Source organism: Halyomorpha halys, unplaced genomic scaffold (genome assembly GCF_000696795.3).
Source record: "Halyomorpha halys isolate HHAL.00 unplaced genomic scaffold, Hhal_1.1 Scaffold906.1, whole genome shotgun sequence".
Lineage (NCBI taxonomy): Eukaryota > Metazoa > Arthropoda > Insecta > Hemiptera > Pentatomidae > Halyomorpha > Halyomorpha halys.
This window is the reverse complement of record NW_027109621.1, coordinates 49,500-69,682: the sequence shown is the minus strand read 5'-3', so window position 1 is coordinate 69,682 and position 20,183 is coordinate 49,500. Positions and strand designations below refer to the sequence as shown.

Genomic DNA, 20,183 nt, shown 5'->3' with positions numbered 1-20,183 from the left:
TTTTTAGCACACCTTCAATCATGCTGACTGGCCATATGCCTACTCCAGTTCCAGAAAGTGATTTTTATGACACCTTTGCTGTTCAAAGCTTCAAGCACAAGTTCAGTTCTATTGTATTTCATCTGAATGAATGAAAACCATAACTAAAACTTTTGAGTCAGTCATTATAGCACAAAAATATAGTTTAATAGAGTTAATATTAACGACAATGTCTAAAAGTAAAAATTTTATTGATTTAATTTATTTTTATAATAATCCCCAACTGCAAACAATGGTTTCCATAAACTGAATTATCTACATTACTTTGTCCTTATTGTCTTCTAGTACTTCAGCAACAGTATTATTTGTTTCTGATTTCAGAGTTTAGTGTGCATGTTACATTATTATTCAATGTTTTACTGAGGAGTTATTCTAAGAGTAAAAAGAAGGGCAGGAAACGTGAAACTATATGGAGCAAGGTCTCCCTCAACCCCATTGGCATACAGCATTCAATTTGTAATTTATTAACTTAAATATATTTATTTATTTTTAATCCTTATCTATTAAATTAATTTTTCCTCTACCAAAGGCAGTAATCATCTATCCCTAAGAGAACTTTTAAGCTAAAATATATTTTACATTAACTGGAGAGAGTAGTAACCACAAGCATAAATTAGGCCAAAATGAGAATTTTTTTAGCTTTTTTAGTTTATTTTCAGTTTACATTTCTTTGTTTTTTTTTAATAAAATAAAAATAGTTAATAAATTACCTATATTATTGTTATAAAATATACAACAACTAAATAAATCAGGTATATATAATTTTAAATAAGTACATTTTATGTGCGATCAAGTATATTTTTATGTATATCTATATACTTATATAGCCACATACTTTAAAAATAAATATATACTTGATTGCACATAAAATGTACTTATTTAAAATGATATTTGTACAACTAACTGACAATCGATCAAACTGAAAGAAGAATCTCTAACAAGCCCAGTCTTAGAAACCTCTCACACTTTTCCTCTAATATCAAATGATAAATTTATAGTTAATTTATAAATTGATTAATTATTTTAACGTAATTAAAATTCAAGCCAAAATGATATTTGCTCTTAGAATTGTGTCAAAGCCAAGATTTGGACACAACGAACAATAGACTGTTTTAGAACACAATTTTATTCCAGAAATAGGATTATGATAATTATTTAAATTTACAATTGCTTTTATTTTCCCAAAGCAATTGAATAGATTTCATAAACTTATAAATAAAAAAAAATAATGAAGTGATCCAGTACCACAACCATGGAAGGGAATCGGAACTTTCCAGCATCATAAAAAAAAAATAAAAGAATAAATAACAAAAACAATAATATTTCATATGGTCTCATATGACCATAGGACACACCAGTAAACAAAAATATCTTGGCTATTCGTTTAGGATACTCACTTGACTTCATGTAATAAATTATATCAATTTCTTTTACAAAGCTGTTTGGGATTATAAATATTTGTTTATTCGTCCAGTGTATTTCTAATCATTTATTGCTAGTTATAAAAAGTTATTCTATAAGCATACTGGGGCCTATTTCTGATCATACAACTGATATTAATTTATAGTTTTTTTTTTGTTTTTTTTTCAATATTCTGGTAAAGAAAATCAAATATTTAAAATAACTTCATATCTATTACACAAATACTTGCTATGAATTAATTTTAAAATTATGACGAGAAACATTTTTAATTAATAACTTCATTTATTAATCCTTTATTTCCTTCTTTTACTTGTCAATTAATTACATATAATAATACAGGTGTTGAGAGAAATATGATGCGTTATTATTACTAATACTTATTAATCCGCTATTTCTTAATATTTCTTTAATTTGCCTTTAGTATTAGATACTATTATTATTTAAAAGATAAATATAATATGATTTCATGAAAAATACTGATTTCATACTGAAAATTTAACTTATCATTTCAAAAGGGAGAATATTAAAATATTGGAATTTCAATAATATATAAGTATTTTAGGTAAAATAAATTTAAAACAACTCTGAAAATCATCATCGAGCTCTTCTAATGCAAGTATCAGCATAATAATAATAATAATTTAAACAAAAAAATTACTATCTTTCATACATCCAACCAGAGTAAACAAAATTAATAAATCTTAATAATAATTAAAATTATAGGATTTTGATTATAAAAATTAATCATAAAGTTTAATTTAAGTAAATAGTTTATTCGCTACAAACAATAGATAAGTTTTAATTTCGAAGATTAATAAAAGGTCGATTTTTTAAAAAGATTGCTATTAATTAAGTAAAAAAATAAAACATTCTTATATACATGACTAAAAACTATTATTAGAACCATATTCATTCAATTAACTTGGATAAATATCATTATTTTGTTTTATACTGAATCTATTATACTTTCTTTGTTAAAATTTAGCATCAAGTTATTATTTATCGTTTTAATAAATGAAAGATGTCTATTGAATTTCTCAATTTTTTGGAACACAATTTTAAACAATTCTCCTAAATATCTTAAGTTGGCCTTTATTTTTTAAAAATAGAAATTGTCATATAACCTGAAAATTAACCAACATGAATGATATAAAATAAAATATACTATAGTTGTTAGGTCTTAAAGGTCTATCTAGTCTTTTATAACTTTTTTTTCAAATGAAAAATATAGTAATCTATTGTTTCCCTTGAATTATTAAGACAAAGCTAAATAATCCATATTTATTATGTAAATACATTCAGGTAATTTATTTTATTTCACTAAATAAAAAGTTAGATGAACAAATTAGAATATTAAAACTTGTTTAAATATCAATATAGGGAAATTTTAACACTTACAAAGATGGAGGAGATTCGCTTTTGGTTCACTATTTACTAATTTTTCAAAAACCTTGGAATTTTAAAACGGCACTTACAATCGATAAAAAAATAAATAAATATTTAAAAATATTATTAAAATCATCTAGATATTTCAATAAACACATAATTAGCACTTGCAAATAGACTATGTAATATGAAATAAGGAATGAAGTAGACAGCACACAACCGAACCGGTAACAACTGACTTGTCGGCAGTGGAGACTAGATAATTAAGTTATAGAGAATGCTGACACCTCATTGGCTGATTTTTCGCGCCTCGATATTCTAGAACATTCTAACATCAGACTTCTTCAGAACACAATCGAATTGAAAGCACATCATTGTTTTTTCCGCTCTAGTCCGGAATCCTTCAACTGGTAAGAATTACATTTTTATGTGATATATAATATAATATACAGGTATTTTAGTGTAATAGTTATTATTATATATAATAAATAATATGGTGGAACATTTTTAACAGTTTATCTTCAGGGATACTGAAGAAGAAAATACTACAAAAGCTTTCTACACTTAAATGTAAGTATGCTAACACATCTAAACATATTTTTTATTTATAATCTTAATAACGTCTTAAGAAAATATTTTTTATTTTAAATTAATTTTGCTTAAACGTCTAAATAGTAAATTTATTTTTTGTTAGTATATTTCTCAAATGATTTTACGATTTCAGTTTAAATTTTTTTAATGACCCATACTCATTTCTATATATATTTTTTTTGTTAAATCAAAAACATACTTCAAGCTGAAATTTAAATAAAAATGTTAATAATTTTAATTTTTGAATGTTAATAATAGCAATTCATATTATAAATTTATAGTTAGTATAAACTTTTTTTAATCATTTATTTATTAAGATACCATCTTCTTTATTTACAATTTTCTTTAGGCAATATTGGATTCCTTCTTTTCTATTGTGGCCCACCTAATTTTTTAGACTTACAGCAATATGAGACAAAATTCACTATTAAAACAAAATATTCATATCAGTAATAAACTAATAAATCATGTAGTTCTAATAACGGAAGCCAAATAAACCTATGAATATTAAATCACAAAATTATGATTAGAAATCGATCACGCGAGGAACAGCTTCAAATTAAGTGTAAATACATGTATATAGCTTCCATTTTGTGTAATTATTGTATTTTGTATAATGCATTAGGTAATGGTATTGCAGTGCAAACTGAACCATATTGTACATTTACCGGCATACATGTTTTATAGACGACTCTATTGTATACTAATGATTAATTACTATTTAGAACTTATGTGAGTGCACTATAGATTAGGTCACGGAATTTCACAGCAGAATAACATAAAAGCAGCGATAAAGAACGAAATGAAACCACCTACAAAGTGAAGATAATGAAAAAAAAAAACGGGTGGGGAGAGTGTTGAAGGGCCTATCTAACGAGGACAGGCTCTCAACAGATAAATGCTTTTGAAAAGCCTTAAGAATTGTTGGCGTTAAATCGAATGACTCGCAAATTAGTAGCTTGCATTTAAGATAAGATTGCTATCAAAAAGATCTCTCACTGATTTGATCAGTTAATGGATTTTCCCAAGAAAAAAAATCTCTTAAATTTTTTTTCTGTTTTCCATCCCCACTCCATCGGCACCCGTGAGGGGCGATATTAATTTCGGTTAGGTGTTAAGCAATTATACTCCATTGATTAATTAATTTGATAATAGGAGAAGAGTCGCATATGTAATTAAATTTAAAATTCTGCTTTTTATAAAACTGCAAAAAATAAAATGTTATGTATAATGAATTTTTTTTTTAATTAAAGATAGGTGCTCTATTTGTAGATTTAAGCCGAATAAAAAAACAAAACAATGTTTTTTAGAACACATAAAACAATGAAAAAATTTACTAACTTCATTTATCAGATTAGTTCGCATTTTAAGAGATTGAAAAAAAATATATACCTAGCCGTATTGTCAATGAAATTAATTATATTTGTACAACTGTTTACAGCAATTTGGTAACCAAGTTATTTACTGAAACGAAGATAAGTAAATATTATGTTAAATGTTATATATATAAATAATTGACCGTATTATTTCTATGTTTTAATGAAATTGACCGGACCCCTGACTATTGATTTAGTTTTTTGTTTTTTACATAAATGTAGGATGTTATTCAAATTTGCTCAATTATGTCATGCACTCGATCATGTGTATGAAACTCGAATTTATAAACCAAATTTAACGAGCGCAGAACTCGTATTGAATAACTGTAAAACTTTATTTCTCTCTAGGTTCAACAGTTATTTTGATTTTATTACTTATTGAGTTTTTTGTCTCTATATTAAAGGTTGTTTTATTTATAGAATATTTTTCTTGTTGTGCCAGCCTTGTTAATTACTTAATCACACGAGTATGTGTTCTATGTCTTGGCCCGTGCAGATGAGATGTCCGGGCTGCCAAAAATATTTGGCCTTTCGAAAAAATAACATCCTAGAACGCTGTTCATTAACTCCGACTTCAAAACAGTTGGTGATTTATTTTTAGATGCCAAAGAATACATATTACTGTATTTTCTTCATTCCTGCTAGATGGTTCTTTTGTCCCGTGTTACCACTTATTCATTAAAGTTACAATTAATTCCGTCAAGAAATGTTTCAATTAAGTATAATGATGAAATTCCAGGTCAGTATTAATCAGATTCCTCCACCATTATATAATCATCTGCTAACGCATATTAACATATGTACCTTTGTAAGTCGAAATTTGAATTTTCCAGTTTAAAAAGGGAAGAAGGAACTCCTATCAAAGTTTCAAAAATATCCAAAAAAATGTAACTATCCTGTATAAAAACAATGGGGTTTCATACGCTATCCTCATTCAAAGAAAAAATGTAGCCAAAAGAGATGAGTTGACCGTAAAGGTGCTTACGTTGATATTAATAGAAATGTCTGTAATTGTAACCTAAACTGAAACAGAAGGTAGCCAGGCTCCGAATTCTCTGCCAAACCCTTAAGATTTATCACATGGTTCCCCTTTTCGGCTTCACATTTCGTGGGGGTCACCCCTAAAATGTATGACAAAAAGTAAATATTTTAGATAACGAATAATAAAAAATAAAAAAACTGTCGAATATTTTTTTTAATATAAATTAAGCCAAGAAATTTATCACATGGTTCCCCTTTGGCTTCACATTTCATGTAGCTCACCCCTCTTATCATGATTGTTCGCGAAAGTCGATCCGATACAACTTTTTCTTTTTCCAGATTTGTACGTGATGTTCTAATGATATTGGCTTAACAGCCTTTTCCACCGTGTAATTGTCATAGGCGACACCCATTGCTCCATAGGTTTCCCATCAATTTTAGGAATCTGAGGTCCGTCTGGACCCTGATCGTCTACCGAACAAGTAGGGTTGGAAACGCTCTATTTCCCACATGATCCCAGTAGTTCTCGTTGTAAGGAGTTGTTGTACTAGCGTACGCCAGGAGATGCTCACCTACCTCTTCTATACTCATTCCTCCATGGGTATAAACTTTGTAAATTTTAAATCACCATTTAATATTTTCAATGCACTTCTGTTAGAAAATAAAATAAGTGAGATGAATCTACACGGACTAAAACATTTGCATTAAACCTCAAACTTATCATTGCGCTTCAATTTGTTAGTTTATAAAACTATTGTACGCCTGATCTAATTTTATGGTGTACTTTTGATTTCCATATTACAAAATCAACACGAAACCGTTTGCAGTTATTATAAAATTTTATATTACCAAAAAAAGTGAAAAAAAAGAAAGAAGGATATTTAGATGCAAAGATATAAAACATGAAGTCTCCTATAGGACTAGAATCAAGGATTTTATGAATGAAAGACTATATTTTTTATGAATCAGTGAAAAATCTAACAAATCTCCTTGATCAACTTAAACTTCAGAAATATTTCAAAGATGGCAAACGTTAGTTTATAATTAATTTTTTGTTTTTATGTGTGTTTCATACAAAAAGAAAGTAAACCTATCTATTTATTAATTACAAACATTAAAAATTATGATATGATTTTGTAAAGACCTTATAAAATGAGACAAAAAAGAAATTTCGAAGGAAATTTTACTAAACAGAACAAAATTAGTTACTAAGAAAAAAAAATGCATGACAAAGACTAAATATTTTAGATAACGAATAATTTAAAAAAATAACGATGAAAGGAATATGGTCCGGGTGCGGTCAAGAAAAACTCAAATTTTTTTTTTTTTTTTTTTTTTTTTTTTTTTTTTTTTTTTTTTTTTTTTTTTTATAGTTTTAGTTTTGACTGCCGTCAAAATAGCCCTGAAGAAGCCCTGCAACGTGGGGCGAAACGTTGGCTCATTAAAATAGTATATTTCTACTATTTGAGTTTTTCTTGACCGCACCCGGACCATATTCCTTTCATCTTTACACACGGTCAATCAATAATCTTCCAATAAAAAAAATAACTGTTGAATATTTTTTTCTAATATAAATTAAGCCAAGATTTTAGTATTATTTTTTAAAAATTAAAATGTCATTATAATTATTTATCATTTCTTGTTTTTTTTTAATCAAGCTTATCAAAGAGGAAAAAAAAGTGTCTTCATAGACGTACTTATTCGTATAGAAAAAAAAAATGATAAATATGACAATATGAAGAATTATTAAACCTATTGTGGTGTATCAGTGTAAGCTGTGTGTGATAAATGTCTGAATGTTTATGGAACCATTGTGTTGAAAGGACAAGACAAAACTTAAAAAAAAAAAAAAACTATTAAAGGTTACACGTTGCATTCAAATGAAAAAATAATGTTATTTTTCCTGATCTGTGTGAAAGATATATAGTACCGTAAATAGGAATCGACCGTGCCTGGGACTGAAATATACTCCAGCAATTACTCTCCTTGACAAGAGGTAGTATCGCATTAGCCCTAACAGCTTGTATTTTATATTCATTGAAATAAATCCCTGTTTTTGTTTGTATGCTTGTCTGGAATAATATTTTAGTATTGTTAAATGGTCCTGTCCTGACCAAAGTAGCTCGTGCCACTGATTGTATGCTTGTGAGGAATGATCAGGGGAAAAAAATAAATATCTGTAAATAAATCTATGATATGTATTCATAAATCCAGTCATTAATTATAGATATAAATTCATAAATAGATTTATTAGTTATTAAGAGCCAAATTCTGGTTAGTTGAGGTCTCTATTGCCAAATATTGGAATTAGGAATTGAGTAACGAACCGTACTCATATTATTTTATTTAATTAGTGGATGAAACAATACAATATAAGTACAATATAAACTACTTTACTTATTTTTGATTAAGACGATTAATAATTGGCCAATCGTAAGTTTTTTAAATACTAGTTTGAATGAGATTTGAATATACTAAATTACCAGTTCCTTATTAGATGTGGTATAGTGCATGTCATGGAGAAACTAGGATATAAAATTAGTGACCTATTGCAGTATCATAAACCTATAAAAGTATCACGTTTCATGGCGTGAGATTACTGTCTTATACAGAATAAAATCTGGAAATATAGGTAATTAAGTACCTAACTACCTGGTAAAAGTGGAGGGGAAATTATAATGACCTATGCACTTGATAAACTTTTTTTTTGCCAATTACTGAGATCTTAAATGTCTGCAAATATATAATCTCTGAAGAGTTCTAGATTATTTGTGTTGTATTTCGTTCTTTGTTTCATCAATGACATTAAATATTTTCTTTAAAAAAATAATAATAATAATAAATATACGAATTGATAAGGAACTTTTTCGACTAGAGCAAAAGGCATGGACCTTAAGTGCAATTTATATTATGTTTAATATTTTGTCTCTTTACTCGGATAAATTGTTGATGCATTAACCGATGACCTTATCAACCGCGGCTTATCACCTTTTTATGCTTGGCTCAATGGTACTCAATGGTCGCTAATGGAACAATGGATTATCTTAAAACCTCATTTAATTTTATGTCATAATGAAATGTTTATAAATAACTGCTAATGCTTCATGACCCTAATACTAGGCTATCATTGCTCTATTACCCTCGCAAACTGAATTAAATTATGGGTCTTGCTTAATTACTCAGATATTACGTATAAAAAAAATAATAATAGTTGGTAAGTGTTTTTGAAAAGTCTTTACTACGCACACAATCCTTTATCAATGTTTCGGGGCTCATCCCTGATCTTGTGGATGAATTATCTTTCCAGTAGTTAGATATTCCGTTTTCTTACTTTTTATCCTTGTTAGCATACTTCACCATAAATTAAATTTTCATAATGTACTCTAAAATAATATATTCAAATAGTGTGAATTATGAAACATTTAATTTATGACGAAATATTCTAATATTGATTATAATAAATAAAGGGACTATGTAACTTCTAGAAAAGCTGTTTTTCCTGAAGATTAATGTAGCTACAAAACGCTGATAAAGGAGCTTGTATGTAATGAATTAATTGTAAATGGGACTTTTCACAAAAACATAAATTTAAAAATAAATAATTGTGAGAAGTTTGTTGACCGTGGATGATATATGTAAGGAGAAGATGGTTGAGGGTGCAATCAGTATAAAACACAAATAAGTAAGAACTTAGTTATTAGTGCCAACATTAAATACGTTTTTACTTAATTTTGTTCCACACAGACCGAACCCTCAAACATATTTTCCTTTTAAAAATAAATAGATGACATACGTGGCATATAGAAACTTTTTATTTGTCAAAATACTTCATTATGACAATGGTAAATGCGAAAGGTGGGAAGCTAAGGATAACCATGGCAATAGATTATCAACCATCAATAAACGTTTGTGACCTATTTTACACATCTTAAATTCTAATCTTAAAATCAGTAAATTAATCTGAAAGATTATGAACACTTCAAAAATTTTTCTATAAGAATTTTATATGTTTTAAACTTAATGATCTTCTTTTAATGATTTTCTTTTGGCATTTTGGCACAATCCATGAAGGGTTCTGGCTTCTTCCAGCAGTACTACCACTTGTCTCTATTTTGTACCACCGCCTTCCAGTTTCGGACTTAAGTAAAATCTTAGTTATTAGTGCCAACATTTCGCACAGAATTTCTATCCTTCATCAGGGCTGCTTGGAAGAGGAGAAGAATCTAAGTTTTTGGATTCTCAACACAATCCATCAGGTGGATTCTACACCTCTTCCAAGCAATAATGAAGGATAGAAATTGTGGCCGAAACGTGGGCATTATTAAATACGTTTTTACTTAATTTTGTTCCACACAGACCGAACCCTCAAACATAATCTCCTTTTAAAAATAAATAGATGAAATGCGTAGTATATAATAGCGTTTTATTTGTCAGTATGCTTTATTATGACAATGTTATATGCAAATAAGTATATAAATAAAACTATTTGCTCTATATGAGTTTCCCTTTTTTATTTTCCTATAAAATTAAAAGTAGGCTAGATTTCTGAAACCCATCGCTGTTCAGGACTGAATCACCCTGGCAAATTAAGATCTGCTGAAAAAAACATTTGAACGTCATTAGTTGAAAAGATAGGGAATTATTTTTGGGCCCAATACGAAGCTTCCAGTAGATAAAATCTTTATAAAAATAGACAAACGGATGTTTGGATTTTCCCAATGACTTTAATTCCTAAGAACTTTACTGATACTAGTACTTTTCCTGATTCTCTTAAATGAGTATAAATCACTCCCGTGTTAGGGATCAAATAGAAAACTATTTGGATCAATTTTTTTTAGGAATTTTTATTTTGCATGTATAAAAATTTCAATCAGGCGAAATGAAGTGTAAGTTAATTTAATTTTTTTTTTTTTTTTTGGCAATGTAATTGTAATCAATTCTCAGTTCCTCGAATCCGAACGAACTATTGTCACGGAGAGAGCGAATCATTGCAGACCAGATGATTACGACATTTCCCGGAATTGTACGACGAATGCGTAGAGCCTAATTGGTGTAAACTGAAGCGTACGTGGTGTTGACACTGGCGCCACTCTATACTCAGTTGGCTGACTCAGCAACTACCGAGAATGTTCTCGTAGCAAGATCCGGGAATGGGGAATCCTTGTAGTGATCCGAGACTGTTCACGGATGCCTGCTTGCGGTTAACTAATTTGTGCAGAATTTCGTTTCATGTTATCTGTCTTGCTGCGCAACAAGTCTAATTAGATAGATAAAGAAATGCATAGCCTTTATAAGTTACAGCGAAAGGTAGGAGCTAAGGATAACCATGGCAATAGATTATCAACCATCAATAAATGTTTGTGACCTATTTAACACATCTTTTTTTTTTAATAATTTATTTATTGATATTTACAATTGTATACATATATACATATCAAGTAAATTTGCCGTAAGTGATATTATGACATGATAAAAACATGTGGAGAATCTACCCATTGATAGAACTCCAAAAACATTTCTAAAGGAGAAGATCTCGAGGCCATCTTCTTTTCAGACATCTAGGAGGATTATTAGGTAGTGAAGGAGAAGCCAGGTTAGAAACGAGTTGGTTTGGGTGGTTGGGAAGTTTATTATGGAAGGATTGGTATCTGGATCTGGCCAAATTGGCAACATAGGGGACATTGAGGTCCTGATGGATGATTTGATTTGTGACAAAGTAAGGTGCATTAAGGATTTTACGAAGGCTTTTGGACTGTAAGGATTGGATTCGAGAAACACATCTTAAATTTTAATCTTAAAATCAGTAAAGATTATGAACACTTCAACATTTTTTTCTATAAGAATTTCATATGTTTGAAAATTCAGAAAAGTTTTTGGACTGTAGTACCAAATCAGGAACAAGATATATTTAGGAATACAATGAATTAAAGCAAAATACACATGATTTAATACTAAAAAATAAATAAATAATCCAAATGAAAATTCTCTTTTGGCATTTTGGCACAACCCATGAAGGATTCTGGCTTCTTGCAGCAGTACCGCAACTTGTCTCTATTTTGTACCACCACCATCCAGTTTCGGATTTACAGATATTGTCTGGCATCAGTGACCACACAAACTACCAATTGTAGCCTTGGTCACCCCACTCTGCGGCTACTAAAAAAGAGCTCGGTCAGAATCCTCTTAAGTAACACATCCTCTTAAGCCATTCTGACAAAATTATCTGAGCCTTCTAAGACATCCTTCTCATGAAAAAACAAATCATGGATTATTATTCATCCAATTGGAACGAGCTATAGAACAAATAATATTAAGCAACAAAAAGCAACTAAAATATGATTGGGAAAGCTGAAAAAGTTAGGAAGTTGGTGTTGAATGCAATATATATAAGCCTACTCCAACTACAAACTAGTTGATAAAATTTAGCCAACTCCGACCGGAATCTTTTTCAAACAAATCCTTTATACATTTCAACTCATTCACCGCTTGTCTATAGAGGCCGAGAGCAGTGGTTCCTAACTAAGATTCCGTAAGCCTCTTCCAAAACAAGAACAGCTTTCCATGTTTTCTTAATTTTTAAACCATTATTTCGTCAAAATTACTGTTGTCCAGTGTTCTTCAAAATTATAGTTAAACTAAAATTAACATGTGATAAAAAAATCGAGAGATTTTTTCCTACAAATATTTAAAGTTGTCGGAAAAAATGAAAGAAATGTCTACAAATTAAAAATTCCAATTAAAAAAAATATAAAAAATATCACTTCTGACAGATCTTAATTTTTTCTACATATGAGGACCATATTATCTGTCAAAAATAAACTAGCATTAGTGAATAGCCACTCAATTGTCCGATTAGTTAGAAAGGCATCGAGCATCTCTACAAAAAAAAAAAAATAATAAATAAAAAAAGCCACAAGATCGAAATCAGTCCGCCCGTTTAAGAAATAATGTTTTCAGGATTTGGAATAGTTTTAAAAAAAAATAAGAATAGTAATTTCAACAATTTTATTTTATTTTCATGAATGGTTGAGACATAATGTCCAGTTCTCATAATCATCCTAAAATAACCTGTTACTTAGTTGCCTACACTAAAAAAAAATACCTAGAAATCTTAGCAAAAAGATTTTACAAAATTACTATGAATTTTGGAATGATTTTATTTTATTTTGTGCGATTTTTGGATTTTACATATATTTAAATTGACCTTAAATTTTGGATATGGAAATTTTAAAAGGAGGAAGTTAATTTTTTGTTTTCGTTCGATTAAAAAGATTATTTTTTCTAGAAAATAATTCATATAAACTTTTCGAAAATATTTTACCTCTGCTGAGTAAAAAGAACCCCTTACTTAACCATTTTTATAGGAAGCAGGTACTGGATACTAACTGAAGGAAAAAAAACATACATATAAATCTCTTTTAGTAGGGTATAATGCTAATGAGCCATGCGGTAGGCCAGTGTAATTTTTCCTTACATTATAATAACAGCGTAAAAAAAATGTTCAACATAATGATAACTATGTTTTGATGTTATCTCAGGGAATTACCTCTTTTTCTTTGTACTTCATTCTTCTCGGCTGCATTCCAGAGAAATAGAAGGTAAATTTGAACGCGAAAATTTCAAAAGTATCGTTGAAGCTAATTTAAATTACTTTATAATAACAATGATAACCAACTTCAGGCAGTCATTAATGAAATTCATTAGTATTAATAATTATCACAGTGAATGTTTTTTTTTCAATTATAATTGTTAGTAAGTTTTTTTTTTTTTTTTTTTAGTACTGCAAGCCCTTAAATACTGTAAATAAAAAAAAGGGAGGGATGGAGGGAGAGAGAGATATTTAAAGAGATAATTAAATAACCTTTGGGGTCTTACAGAATTACCATTTCTTAGAAAGCATTGATTTGTTATTATTTTTTTTTAAAATTTATTTATTGTAATTTACAACTGTACAAAAAAAAAAAATACAATAAGTAAATATGTGGAATGTTTCAAACACTTGAAAATCTTGAGAAGGAACCACCCAATGGGGTACTTTAAACGTCAATTTAAATTTAAAAGGTTCCGTGGCCATTTTCTTTTCATACGCCAGACGCATACATACTTCAGGCTAAATCTGCTACGAAAGTGATATTATGATGTTTTATTCCAAAAATAAAATAATAAAAATAAATTCTTATTAAGGTTTACTATGGATCAATTAGAAAATAATCATCGGTCTGAATAATTTTATCACAATTTTATTTTCCATTTTTGGTGGTGGATATGGTTCTAACTTTGAAAATAATTAGTAATATAGATAAATTATTTTTAAAAATATTTTTGAGTTGCCTTCTATTATTAAATATTTATTACATTCTCCCTTTTTTTATTTCTTTTTTTAAATTTCACTATTCAATACTTTTTAAGTGTAATTAGAACATTAATTAATTCCCAAGCTTTATTTTTAGGCATCAGATGCAAAAATTGAGCAAGTTATCGAATCCCGTATAACTTCGTCATATTAATTTTTTTTTTTAAACCTTTCATGACATTGTGATTCAGAAGGGGGGGAAGGGATCCAGGGGAAAATAATAAAAAATTCAATGAAGATCGTTGGAATGAGCTGATTATTCTAAAACAGAAAATTTAAATTGCAAATCGTTCGGCAGCCCTCAGATTGCACACTTTTATTTACACACTCGTTTTGTTACTTAGTTTCTGTTCGGGCTAAATCAATCATATTCAACAGAACGTATGATTGCATCTCTGATTGCGGAAGGGCATATCGCGTTTTCCTCTCAAAATATTCCAGTCTGCATCCGATGTGGTTCCCCAAAGAGGGGAGGCTTATTGGAGTATTTTGTAATCAGATTACTGGATCAGGTGCTTCAATGAGGGTGAAAAATCCAGGAGTTTATAAATATACAACTCATCCAAAGATGAATCTAGAAGCCTTTCCCCTACATAGCACAAGTTTCCTTATCAAACCAACTGCTAACCAAGATCTATATGCTCAAACAACTTAAATCCAAGTATATAGAAATAATGAAGAATGTAGAATGAATAAAGTACATAAAAATAATCAATTCCTTTAATTCACTTTTCTTTTTAAACATAATTTTATTCATAAGAAACATTTGGTATTATTTCATTTTATTTGTTTAATTGTGCTTCAAGTACGAGCAACTCAAAATGTATTGAACTACATTTATTAATTTAATTTATGTTTCGTTTGAACTAAACCGTAATTTACTAATTTAGGAAAGGAGTGCAAAGTGTTTTTCGTGTTGTTGGTAGATTCTAAGATAGTTAGAAAAAATTTGAGGATTTTTCTGAAATAATGCAAACTTTGATTTTTAATCAGAACCAAAATAATTTATAAAAAAATCACACTATCCGGCATTTAGAATTGACAAAGTCCTTCGTTTTATCGATAAATGACAACAAACGAAGTCAAGGCTGATAGCCAAGTTGGTCGTCTTTAAGCCGGTCAGTACCATCTTTAAACTAAGGCTCCCCTGAATTCGGGCCTAGAGTTTCGTGATCTATGGAATCCTCTAGGTCCTAGGATGGATAGCATTAATCGTACGGCAAACAGTGACCAATTTTGTCAATTAGTTCAACTAATAAAAAATTCGATTACAAATTAGTTTAGCTGATACTCTTCACAATCAAGGCGTATCCTTTTTTTGAAGTTGCGATACTGAAAACAATAGCAACTTCAGCAGTTGCCCTGACCAGTACCATCTTTCTCCATAGGTCCACTAGGCCTCCTAAGATTTATAAATAAAAAAGAAACAATGAACCGATAAGAACGAATGTTTTAAGAAAGATTAAGCAGTTTATCACTAATGTTGGTAGAAAATGATATACTTAAATAAATAGACTTGTAAGAAGTAATGCATGATTTTTCAATTCACAAACCAAGAGTACTACATGTAAACCCCTAATTTTTCTTTTAAATGTTTATTACAGTTTTTGGTCAATCAAATGTTTTTAGAATAAAATTTGCAGAAACACATCTCAAACCTGGGGGGGGGGCCCATATCCGGGGCACTTAGACCCGGTGCCTCTACTTGGTAATATCTACCCTGCTTAAGGTATTTTATTTGGAACTCATTCCTTTACTATAGATAAGCATCTAATTAAATCGACAAAAAATTTAATTTTTTTGAAAAATCAAGAAAGTCTACACCCCTGAGAATAATAGGATAAGGAATAATTATGAATTATCAGTCAAGATTTATCATGCAAACTTTTGTAGTGGATCAGATACTTTCAAAATGCTCATTATGGTCGAAGTTAGATACGAACAATTAGCCCAAATGATTTACAAGCCTTAATCTGACACCATATCATAAATGATACAAATTTATTACTTTTCCTCTATCGATAAAGAATTGTAATTTATTATCGCTAGAGGGCAGGGCAAGAGATTGGCCAATTTCGGCCGGCGGAAAGGAGATTGCCTCTAACTAAATCGTTTCGAATATTCCGTTTTAATTTTCGATTTGAAGAAAAAAAAACTAATTTATTTATAATTTTTAATTTTCATATTGAAGTCTATATTTTGATACATTTATAAAAGAATTTTCTTTTAAAGACTAGAAAACAATTAAGTGTATTATAAACAATATGTATATGAGACAAAAAAATTAAACCAAACTCATCTTTTCGAAATTTACCGTCGCCTATCGTAGTAGAACAATGCCAAAAGACTTTTCAGACTATGGATTCGAAGGAAAGGAACGCCTTGGGGCTTTAAATAACGAAGGAAGAGGAAATAGATTCTATAAATGATTCATTCCATCTGATAGTAGATAAAAAGCACTCAGCTGTAGATACAAAAACCACTAACAAGAGTGTTCCCTTCTCACTTCTCATGTTCTTGTTCATATGGAAGTGATTCTGGCTCCAACATGTTCCGCCGCTTCTCTACTGCCCTTCTTTATCCAAAGCGATTCTATACAGCCACCGGCTGCATAGACAAAAGGGATAAGAATGTTTATCTTGAGGTTAACAATTCCTACTAAAATATATTTTTAAATGTTAAAGGCAGGAATTTACTTGATTTTTAAACAGTAGGTAGATGATAAATATTGTTGTTTTTCAAAATTTAATTTAACTGACATATTGCTATTAAGAACAATTAAATAATGCGCTGTTATTCTAAACAATTAAAACTAATGAGAAGTTAGTTCCGTCTTTACTGTTTTTTATTGGACCGCATTTCCTTAAAAAATGAATAAATAAACAAAAATTCCCTTTCTCTAATGATGCTAATATAGAGTAGCTCTAGCATTTACTTCCAATTTCTGACAGATAGCTGAATCTCCACTTTGCTATATGGAGAGAAAATACCGTAGTGTTTTATTATAATACCCTTCTCTTATTCTAAAGGAGAGTGAAGCCAAAAAAAGGGGACTTGGTCACGCCCTCAGAGCTCAGGGTTATAATCTAAACTGAAACAGAAGGCACCCAATGATTGGCACTGCCAAGTCCCCAACGTTTATCATAAGGCTCCCTTTCTGGCTTCACATTACACATATCTTACCCTCAATATTATACTCTTTTCTACAAAGATTATAACAGTACTATTAACATTGGAGCGAAAATGACTTCATCGTCAATACAAACGCGTCGACATGACGGATTGGTACCGCAGATCGATATCTGCATGATATAAAGTTTCCCCTTAAAAAATTAGCTATAAAAATAGCCCACGGAAAGATAATATCAATCCATTTAAGTGTATCTTTTTCAACGAAATGTGTTAGGCGACCTAATAACAAAATAGGGAAAGGCATGTTACCTGTAGTCAATAAAAATACCTATCCAATCTTATAGATAGGTGATACCATATTACATACGGATGTTAAGGATACTTCACGTAAAATTTGTTTCTATTAACAAATTTAACCATAGGTGCTGGTAAATAGGAAAAATATTAGGGGAGCGGAAGGGACGACTCCTGTAGGAGTGGTTCCACGAGTACGGTGTTCTTGATAGTGACAGCTGTTGCAGCCACTAGCATTAAGTGAATTCTGAGTTTTTCTATCGGGTCACTACATACTATAAGGATTTGCATAATCATAAACATAATTACATTATACATAATTTCGGGACATCAATGTGGAAACTCATGATACATAATAACAAAAAGTTAACATTTATTCACGAAAGATTTTCAGTTATTAATTTAATCTCATTATACATAATCTCTTTTATGTTTTATATTACATAAAATATGCTGAGCCTCTTTACATCCCACCCTCCAGTCCTCTTTAACTGAGATCCGCAGGAAGAAAAAAAAAGTAGAGACGAATCCATTTCATAAAAAAGAAAATTTATTTTCACGTTTAGTACAAGACAATAATGATTTGGATTATATTATTAATTGTTCATGCCTATTTATATTACTAGTAGAATTTCTCTTCCGGAGTTCATATATCACAACACTTCCTAAATCCATTATGAGCACCCTGCGGACGGAACCAAATTAAAAGGTATTAAGCCATCAGGATTCTAAGGAATGTCAAACTCGAGGACGAAATGCCATATGTGGTATATAAATAACTTAGTGGAACGAAGAGAATCCAGCTAGCCCTGGAAGCTACAGCAGCACCTGTATTCCCCTGGACTCCGCAGAGCTTCCAGGAATAGGACCTTCCGAAATATTGGGACAATGCCTCCTTCCAGCTCTATTGGCTAAATTTAGAGGTCATTTAAATAAATATCTTTGCAGCTGTTGAGAATAGGCTGGATCTCTTTCACTGTTCTGTCGTGTCCAGATGTTTTTTAAGACACAGATAGTTTTTAAATTATGAATCAATCCAATTCAAAGACAAACATAAGATTTGTAGTCAAATAAAAGTTATAAAAACATAGGTAGATAAATGAAAGTGAGAATGTACGTAGCGAAACATGAAGAATATAAAAATAAATAAATAAATTAAAACTGTATTAAAGAATACAAAAATGGTATAAAAGTACAATCGACAAAAAGAAAAAAAAATGTAGTTAATTTTTCTGATTTTTAAGGCTAATTATAAGTAATAAATTGGTTTTCGTAAGTTATTTGATTAGTTCAGGCTGGTACTAAACATATTAAATTTATCCCTTCAGGATCAAAAAGAGCTGAAAATAATCACTCATTTGTCTAGTAATTGTTTTAACGGACTCGCTGCTCAAATATATATCGGTTATGTATCTTTCAACATCTTTTACTTTTTAATTACGCGTTTCTTGTAATTAAAAATTGTTCTTTAATCGCTTATTCGAATGAAGACCTAGCCTTTAGAGAAAACTAGGCATAGAGAGGCTGGTACGTCCAGTACATTGTAGCGACACTTGGATTAGCAAAGTCCGCTATCGTAACACACTCCAGCAACTTCGTAGCCCAGCAAGGAGCTAAGAGCCGACGGAGCCTGACTGAGGGCCACAACTCAATTCGACGATTAGTTTAAACGCTCTCGGTATTGTGATATCGCAGCTACACTGTGTTTAATAGTACAAGAGCCGGGAAGAAAAAAGGCAGTTATCTCACCCCAATTTTTGATTACTTCAATAATAACTATGTATAATTACTAGTCAAAATTCATCAGTCTGCCAAGTATAGGTAGGGGGATTAAAAATGGCGGCTGTTTCAAAACCTTAAAAAAACATTGATTTTTCATTCGGAACTCTCTATTATAAAAACTACCAACAACACTAGAAAATCTAAGAGAACATTATTTAAAGAAGAGTAAATTTGCTGAAATATTAGCCCTAAAAGAGCTATTTACGTCCAATAGTTCTCGTGATATAGCTTTTTAAAAAGCAAAATTTCTTAAAAATCTACAGAAAGATAAGTAGTTAATTCATTTTGAGAAATCTATATCTCAGGAACTATGTGAGGTACAGATGTCTATTAGTACTCAAATTAAAGCTAGTTTAATGGACTATAAAGAAGCTTATGACCTTTACCTTCGTAGAAATAGTAGTTTTCATGATATTTGCTAAAATAAATTGATTAATAGTTGTTCGGACAATAAATTTTATTTATGAAAAACTTTATTTCAGAAGTCATTGGACGTACCGATGTCTGCCAGTGCTCAAATTAAAGCTATTTAAATTTACTACAAAATAGTCAATTATGTTTATCTTTGTAGGAGAAGTTTGACAAAATAAACTCACAAAATGTTAATTTCTAGTTGTCCGTATAAAATGTTGGATTTTTGAAAAAATATATCTCTAGATCCATAAGACACACATATGTCTGCCAACACTCAAAATAAAGGGAATTTAACTTACTATAAAGTAGTTTATAACTTTTATCTTCGTAGGGGTAGTAGTTTTTATGATATTCACATATGAATTTAAATTTGGCAAATCAAAATTTATCCAAACAACTGTAAATCAATTTAT

At 29.8% G+C, this 20,183-nt stretch overlaps 1 protein-coding gene across 4 annotated transcripts in view; it reads right to left on the bottom strand.

Annotated features, from left to right (window-relative positions):
• Window positions 1-20,183, bottom strand: part of LOC106687010 (zwei Ig domain protein zig-8) — a 351,411-nt gene that overhangs the window by 317,046 nt on the left and 14,182 nt on the right. The window contains exon 1 of one of the 4 annotated variants that reach the window (XM_067047781.1): window positions 2,860-2,994. The exons of the other annotated variants lie outside the window; for them this stretch is intronic. The gene's annotated coding sequence lies outside the window, so the exon portion shown is untranslated. Of the gene's footprint in view, window positions 1-2,859; window positions 2,995-20,183 lie in introns of those variants that run through there. 4 annotated transcript variants of the gene reach the window in all.